At 42.3% G+C, this 9,585-nt stretch overlaps 2 long non-coding RNA genes across 4 annotated transcripts; one reads left to right on the top strand and one right to left on the bottom strand.

The window, feature by feature from the left end:
* Positions 1–254: 254 nt before the first annotated feature.
* LOC124055926 lies at positions 255–2,848 on the bottom strand. 3 transcript variants are annotated; one of them, XR_006842869.1, is made up of 6 exons: positions 2,420–2,848; positions 2,057–2,118; positions 1,357–1,437; positions 776–840; positions 583–681; positions 255–492 (listed from the first exon to the last, which is right to left on the bottom strand). It is a non-coding gene; the product is annotated as an uncharacterized LOC124055926 (long non-coding RNA). The 3 variants fall into 3 exon arrangements; XR_006842871.1 differs by having other exon boundaries at positions 2,078–2,118; positions 2,420–2,847; XR_006842870.1 differs by lacking the exon at positions 2,420–2,848 and having other exon boundaries at positions 2,078–2,321.
* Positions 2,849–3,465: 617 nt separating this feature from the next.
* On the top strand, positions 3,466–9,585 carry LOC124055935. The gene is made up of 3 exons (XR_006842879.1): positions 3,466–3,507; positions 3,712–8,456; positions 9,232–9,585. It is a non-coding gene; the product is annotated as an uncharacterized LOC124055935 (long non-coding RNA).

Below are 9,585 nucleotides of genomic sequence, written 5' to 3'. Positions count from 1 at the left end.
CTGTACAGAGTCATAACAGATCTAAATCAGATTATGTCTAAACAGTAGTAATTGCAGTAGGTTTTGAGCAGGACGACAGCAGGACTGCAGCAGGAGGTCCAGTCATGATCGATAAGAATCTGCGGGACAAGAAAGCACAAGGACTCCAGGGAAGAAGTTGAGTTAGTAATATGCATTATGGGACATGAATGTGTGCGGAAGGAGAGGGAGAGGAAGAAAGAGCTCAGTGCGTCATGGTCTTGGTTTTCCACAGATTTTATTATTATACAAATTAACCTTTTATACAAACTCTCTTTTGGGGTTCGTAGGGCAATGTCAGGCTTTTTTGCACCATGATATGATGATCTTTTTTAACAGTTTTCATTTTGAACAAAATTACCTCTTAACGTAAGCTGAGTAAAGAACAAACCCGAACAACACCAGGAGTAAGAGACAGACAAAGATAAATGCCAAGGCCAGACAGTTACTTTGGGTCCACTTTTTAGGGCAGCACTGAAAAAGATAGAAAGAAGAATTCTGTCAGTGTAGTTGTTTTAGTTGTAACATAAGTATGCAATTTGTCGATAAATGTACTGCACTTACTGTGGTTTTGAAAACAAAAACTGGCACTGGCTCGTTTGCACTGTCTTGACCTCGAGGTTGGACCATCGAGTACGGAAGAGGACCTTCATCATACGGAGGCTTGAGAAGAAGCGAGTATTAATCAAAGCAAATTTGATTTATGTAAATCTTTAATCAACTTGACCAACAACATAGCCAAATGTGTCTTTCTTACTGCAACAGGAAAGTCTGGTGCCTGTGACACTCTGATCATGACGTTTTCCATCCTATGAGGTATTTCTGTTGCCCAAAGAAATGAAAGAAATATATATTAATTACTCTACTGTTTCATGAAAGACCAACTTCTCAGTATACACTCACCGGACACTTTATAGGTGTATATATATAGGTACACCCGTTCCAGTTGTTTGTTAACACAAATAGCTAATCAGTCAATCACATGGCAACAACTCAGTGCATTTAGGCATCTAGACGTGGAGATTACATGCTGAAGAAAGGGGAACTAAGTGACTTTGAAACTGGCATGGTTGTTGGTGCCAGATGGGCTGGTCTGAGTATTTCAGAAACTGCTGATCTACGGGGATTTTCATGCACAACCATCTGAGTTCACGGGGAATGGTCCAAAAAAGAGAAAATATCCAGTGAGCGGTAGTTGTGTGGACAAAAATGCCATTTTGATGTCAGAGGTCAGAGGAGATGAGCAGTTGGTTCGAGATGATAGAAAAGGCAGCAGTAACTCAAAGAACCACTCGTTACAACCAAGGTATGCAGAATACCACCTCTGAACACACAAACCTTGAAGCGGATGGGCGACAGCAGCAGAAGGTGCCACTTCTTTTGCCTTCACAGTCACTAGATCTCATTCCAATAGAGCACCTTTGGGATGTGGTTGAACAGGAGATTCACATCATAAGATAAGACAGGATAAAAATGAATTGATCAATTAATTTAATCAATTTAATGAATCAATTGAATAAACTCTTCTCCCCAAAGAAGTATCCATCAGTAGTTGACAAAATACAATAAAAATACAGCAAAAATAAAATAATGATTGAGTAAAAGTAAAAGTTACCACACTTTGCTGCTACCAGTTAAAGTGCATGTTCTACAAATGGATATGCAGGTGACAAATCTGCAGCAACTGTGTGATGCTATCATGTCAATATGGACCAAAATGGAATGTTTCCAACACTTTGTTAAATCTATGGCACAAAGAATTACGGCAATTAAGGACTCCAACCCAATACTAGCAAGGTGTAATTAGTAAAGTGGCTGGTGAGTATATAAGGGTTAAAACACCCAGCTTCTACATTTAAGAACCTAACTGGTTTAAAAAAAAAAACAACAACAAAACATGAGTTTCCGAAAAAAGGAAAAACAGTAAAATTTTGTGATTTAAGTCAACAAAACTTTACAGACATAAGGTTATGTCTGTAACCTTAGGTAGGTTATCATTTTAAGCAATTTTGTTTGATATTTTTCCGGGTATGCTTACTGATAAAGAGAGAGAACTCACGATGCAGTCCAAACGCCATCCACCAAATGACTTTCTACTTCCTGTGTAAAAAGGAAGTACAATTAAAGATCGAAAATAAAATTTCAAATCAGCACTCTGCACACTTTGCATTGTTTTTAATGTACTCATGTAACCAGGTCCAAAATAATCATTGTTATAATTGCACAAAATTTGTTTTGTTACATCAGTAGCGGTTTCTCATATGGGCGAATTGGGCGGCCGACCAATTCCAGGGCACTTTGCCGGGGGCGGCATGTGAGGACCCGCCCCCCGCAAAAAAAGAAGATATACATATATATGAATAAATAAATAATAATTGGCGTCCCTTGGCGTTGTAATTACCCCGCTGCAGTTACTGCAACTCCGCAAGAGGGAGGTGGGGAGGTGGAGGTCGGATCACTGACAGAGGTCACACCACTGGAATAAGGAGGAGGGGGAACGGGGATCCTCCTAATTGTGCTTAAAGTACATTTCATCCATAACACTAGATAGCTGCCTGTTTCAACTTCCATACACTCTTGTTTTCGTCTGTCAGGGTTGTGCGACGGCCAATAATATAGCCTTCCTATACAAAAATGAGACTGAGAATGAGATCTGTACACCACCAATGTGTTGGTTTAGTCTTGACCCCTGCTGTCCGTCGCGTCAGAGGGCATTGGGTGATGGGTAGGGTAACCTGTTGATTCCCGAGGCGACTCAGATTCAGGTAATAAACATATCGGACATAAAAAGGCCAAAGCTATCGGGTGCTTATTTTGGAAAGAAAAGGAAAGAATAAAAGGAGAAACGGTCCAAAAACAAAGGTATGTAGCTAATGTTCCCTCTGTAGCGTACGACTGTAATGAAAATGGGCTAATGTTAATTGTTTAGCGGTCATTAGTTTGTTTGCTCTTTGGTGTGCTAGTTATAGTTAACCTGAACATTATCTGAGTTAACATACATACATAGGAATAAATGTGTCTACGGTGAAGCTATCACCACCTTTGCTGTCATTGCTTTGTGACCATTTGGTTATCGCTGGGTACTGTATTTGGCCGTCGGGATTTTCCGTGCAGTAAGCTGGCCTTAAAAAGACGGACGTTGCCCTGTCTGTCTCAGTATAACGTTAATAGAATTTGGGCAATGTAGCATTTCTACTTACCTGTTACTAGCATGTAATAGGCGTAATGGCATTAAGTGATAGCTAATGTATTTAAAGGGTGTCGTTCATGCATGTTTACACTGATGCACTTTTCCAGGGGCACTGCTAAAATATTTTGGAGCGCCTCCTGCTCAGGATGAGTCTCCAGCAACAGAGGCTTCATCTGTAGCAGAGGATCAGGAGATCCCATCCACCTCTATGGCTGCTATGGCTTCTGTGGCATCTCCTGCCATGTCTCAGGAAGGCCATGAGGAGTTTGCTGCTGCTTCTCCTCAGCAGGAGCCTATAGGTGGGTGGTATTTTGCTCTCATTTGTGTGTGTGTGTGTGAAGGTAGAAGTAGCAGTGTGTTTTTATCTGTGAATCTTACCTGCCTGTACACATTTTTTTCCCATTAGTTGTGATTAATCCAGTTTTGCTATTTCTTAAAACCCTGTTTTGTTCCACTGCTGTGTGCTTTGAATAATGTGCCAAACCAAATGTGCTGTTCTACAGAAATGCCTGAACCCCCACAAAGTTAAACTGCCACTGGGGAAGAGCCTCTTTCAACAGACCCTGCAGACTGGCTATCACCTCTGACAGACTGCACCACAGAGGCTATTCGCCCAGGGTGCCATTCAGGCTGGGGCTGCCACTGAGTTTCAGAAAAAAGGAAAAACAGTAAAATTTTGTGACTGAAGTCAACAAAACTTTACAGACATGAGGACTTTTCATCATCCTTGAATAAGCCTGTTTGGTTATCATTTTAAGCCATTTTGGTTGATAATTTTCAGGGTATGATTACTGAGAAAAGAGAACTCACCATGCAGTCCAAATGCCATCCACCAAATGACTTTCTACTTCCTGTGTAAACAGGAAGTACAATTAAAGATCCAAAAATAATGAATAAAATAACTTTTAATTTTTTTTTATTTTGTTCAGCCACCTTGCGCTGTTTTCAATTTACTCATACAAGTTATAATTTCAATTCTACATACTCTCAAAACAGTAAATAAGCCTACACTGGAATCAGCTTTTAATCAACAAGTCTGTGATAATCCTGATGTTAAAACAAACAAAAAAATCCCCAGAAAAAAAACAGAATGGTTGATTAGCAAAAGCCCCTAAAAATGTCTTGAAAAAATGTCTTGAAGTGATATATCTTTCTCCGGCTTCCTCCCACAATCCCCAAAACATGCACATCAGGTTAATTGGCTACTCTACATTGCCCCTAGGTGTGAGTGTGTGAGCATATGGTTGTCTGTCTTTGTGTCAGCCCTGCGATCGACTGGCAACCAGTCCAGGGTGTACCCCGCATCTCGCCCGTAGTCAGCTGGGATATGGTCCAGCCCCCCCACAACCCTGACGGATAAGCAGCATAGATAATGGATGGATGGATGATATTCCTGTTCAGCTTTGACCTCACTGGATGCGTCTCTCCTCTCTCTCAGCTGGTGTGGTGAGCCTGTGACAGTGTGTACACAGTAACATCTAGATTGCTATGGCCATCATTACGGAGGATCTACTTGCTGTTGGACATAAAAAGTAGCAGAAAGCGATGCTAACGGACCTCGGTGCAAGTGCGTTGATCCTGACTGCATCACTGTCGTGCCAAAGAATAAAAATCAAGAACCATGTAGAACTGTTTGTACCTCACACAAACAGTGACCTCTGTGATCTCTGCAAATGCATATAAAGGTGCAAGTGTGTGGCACAGCGCGTAGGCCGCCACCACATCCAAGTCACATTAATGTGTTTGTCTTTTTCTGGAGGCTTTTCATCAAGTGTCAAAGTGAATGATCCTGGCTTAATGTGCAGTCTCTTGCTGCCATCTAGTGGCCCTGGCATGAAAACTAATTTCAGCTTCCTCCTCTCAAAAATGACTGTTCTGGAGACATCAGCAAGATATGACTGCCAGTGTTAGGCATAGGCAGAGTATTATTTTTGCACTTCAATATTTAAACAATGTTGAATGACAATAGCCACAGTTATAATCGTGATTACTGTAATAATAAAAAACACAATTCAAACTATATGTTTTTATTTTTTAATTTTTCTTTCCACTGTCCTCATTCCCGCTCCTCCCTTTCTCCCTCATCCATGTCATCAGCATCCATTTGTTTTAAAGGCAAAGATAATAATAATTGTGTGACCATATGTGCTGACAAAAATGCCCTGTTTGGCTTCTGCACCCTGATCTATAGCATCAAGCACCTCCTTCAGCAGCTCCAACCTCCACCTCTACTTCACAGGGAGTCTGAAGACCTCCATGCTGGGGCCTGGACCATCTACAATGGTGTTCTTCTGGCCAAAGGCTTTCTATTCTGTTTTTAAAAACAAAGGATAACAGAAGTTTGTTTTAATGTTGTTATAAGCAGATGCACATCTCTGAGGGGTCCTAATGCAAGGAGCAATGATGTTCTTATTGGTGTATCCAGCTCTGGAACAACTTAAGAGACCACTGCAAAATTATCAGTTTCACTAGTTTTACTATTTATGGTATTTAGGTATGTGTAAATTGAAAATTTTTGATTTTTGTGTTATTCTATAAACTACTAACAATATTTCCAAATTCCAAATAAAAGTATTGTCATTTAGAGCAATTATTTGCTGAAAATGACAACTGGTCAAAAAAAAAAAAAGATACAATGTTTTTAGACCTCAAATAATGCAAAGAAAACAAATTCATATTCTTTTTTTAAACAACACAATACTAACGTTTTAACTTAGAAAGAGTTCAAAAATCAATATTCAGTGGAACAACCCTGATTTTCAATCACAGCTTTCATGTGTCTTGGCATGCACTCCACCAGTCTTTCACATTGCTGTTGGGTGACTTTATGCCACTCCTGGCGCAGAAATTCAAGCAGCTCAGCTTTGTTTGATGGCTTGGTAATATCCATCTTCCTTTTAACCACATCCCAGAGGTTTTCAATGGGGTTCCGGTCTGGAGATTGAACTGGCCATATAAGGGTCTTGATCTGGTGGTCCTTCATCCACATCTTGATTGACCCGGCTGTGTGGCATGGAACACTGTCCAATCCTCAGAGTTAGGGAACATTAACAAAGCAAAAGGAAGCAAGTTTTTTTCCAGGATAACCTTGTACTTGGCTTGATTCATGTGTCCTTCACAAAGACACATCTGCCTGATTCCAGCCTTGCTGAAGCACCCCCAGATCATCACTGATCCGCCACCAAATTTCCCAGTCAATGCAAGACACTGTGGCTTATAGCCCTCTCCAGGTCTCCATCTAACATCTAACCATTAGACAACCAGGTGTTGGGCAAAGCCGAACATTGGACTCATCAGAGAAGATGACCTTACACCAGTCCTCTATGGGACAATCCTTATGGTCTTTTGCAAACCTCAGCCTGGCTCTTCTTTGCTTCTCATCAAGAGAAGCTTTTTTCTAGCTTTGCAAGACTTCAGCCCTGCCCCTAGGAGCCTCTTTTCAACCATTTTTGCCGTGCATTTCACCCCAGCTGCCATTTGTGATTATTTTTGTCGTTTTCATCCTCTGCTGGTCTGTAGCTTTGTTGTCCCCAATGTCTGCTGCTTGAGCATGTTGTTATGAACCACTGCCTTTGAAATTTTAAGGATGGAAGCAGCCTGACACTCACTGTATCCCTCTGCCAGTAAAGCCAGAATTTAACCCTTCTTTTCCTCTCTCAAAACCTTTCTGTGTTGAAATTCAAGAAACACTTGAATGGAATGCCTGCCATACATGTAGAGATACTGATTTAAGAAAAATTTGGAGTGGTATTAGTGGTATTACTTAATATTTTCCGGAGCTGTATGTATCAGAATAAAATGCTGTATTAGGGCATCTGCCACACACTCCCAAGTCCATAACACTTTCAGTTCCCGAGATATAGGCCAAAATGTCTTTCCGGTAGAAAGGAAGGGGCTGAGGGGCTGTGTGTGAAAATTTGTCGCAGGGTGGCAGCCAAAACGTTTTCCCCAGAAAATGTTTAAGAGCATGTTTCTCCATTTGGAGTGGATTGATACCACTTTTGGAGGACTGTTCCCTAACCCTTAACACTTAATTTTACTGTAAAACTGTAACTAGTTCTTTTCAGTTTAAGGCAGGAATAAGCTCTGTTGGGTGGAGACTCCCCAGGATCATAGAGACAGGTACCCAATCAAAGGTAAGTAATCAAAGGTCAGTAAAAGTATGTTAATCGTTTATGCTTAAGGTACACTGATCAGGTGTAACACCGTGACCACTGACGGGTGAAATGAATAACACTGATAATCTCTTCCTCATGGCACCTGTTAGTGGGTGGGATATATTAGGCAGCAAGTGAACATGTTGTCCTCAAATCAGGAAAAATGGGCAAGCGTAAGGATTTGAGCGAGTTTGAAAAGGGCCAAATTGTGATGGCTAGATGACTGGGTTAGAGCATCTCCAAAACTGACGGGGCTATTCCCTTTCTGCGGTGGTCTGTATCTATCAAAAGTAATCTAAGGAAGGAACAGTGGTGAACCGGCGATAGGGTCATGGCCGGCCAAGGCTCACTGATTCACATGCAGAACGCAAGGCTGCCCTCTGCCCTGTGTCATCCAATCCAACAGACAAGCTACTGTGGCTCAAATTGCTTAAGAAGTTTGCTTTGTCAGTGCCAGTGTGCTCTGGCCCATGCTCTGCTGCGATAGCACAGTCTGTATTCGCGTCTTGCAATACTGACTGAGAAAGCAAATTGCCCGTGGGGGACAATAAAGCATCAACTGAATTGAATTGAATTGAATTAATGCTGGTTCTGATGGAAAGGTGTCAGAATTCATGCATCACAGTTTGTTGCATATGGAGCTGCATAAATATTTGTGTAAGTTTTAGTTTGAATGTATGTAACCATTTTTTTATCAGGTGTAGCTCACCTCCTGCCACCCCACCGACACCCCCAGCCTCACACACACCCACACTGTACCAAATGGCTTGAGCCAACCCCCAGCATTCTCCTGTACAGCACCTCTCCATCTGCCCCTCCTCTTTCTCCCCCACCTCCTCCTCCTCCACGGAAGACATCATCAGCCCAACGGTGACTACAGGCCAGGTTAGGAGGCAGCTGGATGGCATCACACCCAGGATCCTGGAGACCTGTAACAGCCAGCTGTCTCGACACTATGGAAGACGTCCTGCCTGGTTCCAGTCCCCAAGAAGTCGATGCCATCTGACTCGGCAGACTACAGACCAGTCGCCCTCACATCTCATGTGATGAAGGTCCTGGAGAGACTGGTCTTAGCCCAGCTGAGGCCACAGGTGAGGATGTTTCTTGACCCCTTACAGTTTGCATACCAGTCCCATTTAGGAGTCGACAATGCTGTCATCTACCTGCTGCAACGAGGCCATTTGCATCTGGATGGTGGGGGAGGCACTGTGAGGATCACATTGTTTGATTTCTCCAGTGCTTTCAACACCATTCAACCTCTGCTACTGGGTGAGAAGCTGCGGGTGATGGGTGTTAACGACGCAAGGATCTCCTGGATTACTGACTACTTGACAGGCAGGCCACAGTTTGTCCGTCTGGGCAACGTCCTGTCTGATGTGGTGGACAGTGATGTAGCAGCTACACAGGGAACTGTGCTTTCTCCCTTCTTCTTCACCTTATACACCACTGACTTTCAGTACAACTCTGAGTCATGTCACCTGCAAAAGTTTTGCGTGCCTATCGTATACACTATATTGTCCATTGCACTAGTGATTTATAGCTTAATATAACATCTGTAAATATCATTTGTAAATTGTGTTATAGTTTCCGCCTACACTGGATGCACATTAAAGCACATATCCATCTGTATAGTATGTTCATAGTACTTAGAATCCCTGTATATTATGACAACAATCTGTATATCATATTTATAGTATACCTGTAACATAGACACCTGTACATACCCTGTATATACTGTAAATTACTGTATACCTGGCACTTACTGCTTATTGCACTTCTGGTTAGATGCCAAACTGCGTTTCGTTGCATTGTACTTGTACATGTGTAATGACAATAACGTTGAATCTAATCTAATCTAATCAACAGACTGGACTGGACATCTAACACCGAGGCTGTGTACAAGAAGGTGATGAGCAGGCTCTGTTTCCTGAGGAAATCCTTCAACGTGTACGGCAAGTTGTCGGAGATCTTCTACCAGTCTGTTGTTGCCAGCGCCATTTTCTTTGCTGTGGTGTGTTGGGGCAGCAGCATCAGAGCCAGCGACACTAAAAGACTTGATAAGATCATTAAGAAGGCTGGCTCTGTACTCGGTCTCAGGCTGGAGTCTTTTGAGACCGTGGTGGAGAGGAGGTCACTGAACAAACTGTTATCCATCATGGACAACGATCAGCACCCTCTCCATCATACAGTTGACAGACAGCGGAGCACCTTCTCCCACAG

Source organism: Scatophagus argus, unplaced genomic scaffold (genome assembly GCF_020382885.2).
Source record: "Scatophagus argus isolate fScaArg1 unplaced genomic scaffold, fScaArg1.pri scaffold_28_ctg1, whole genome shotgun sequence".
NCBI classification, from domain to species: Eukaryota; Metazoa; Chordata; class Actinopteri; family Scatophagidae; genus Scatophagus; species Scatophagus argus.
Note: the sequence above shows the minus strand (reverse complement) of the source record. Positions and strands in the feature narration are given on the sequence as shown.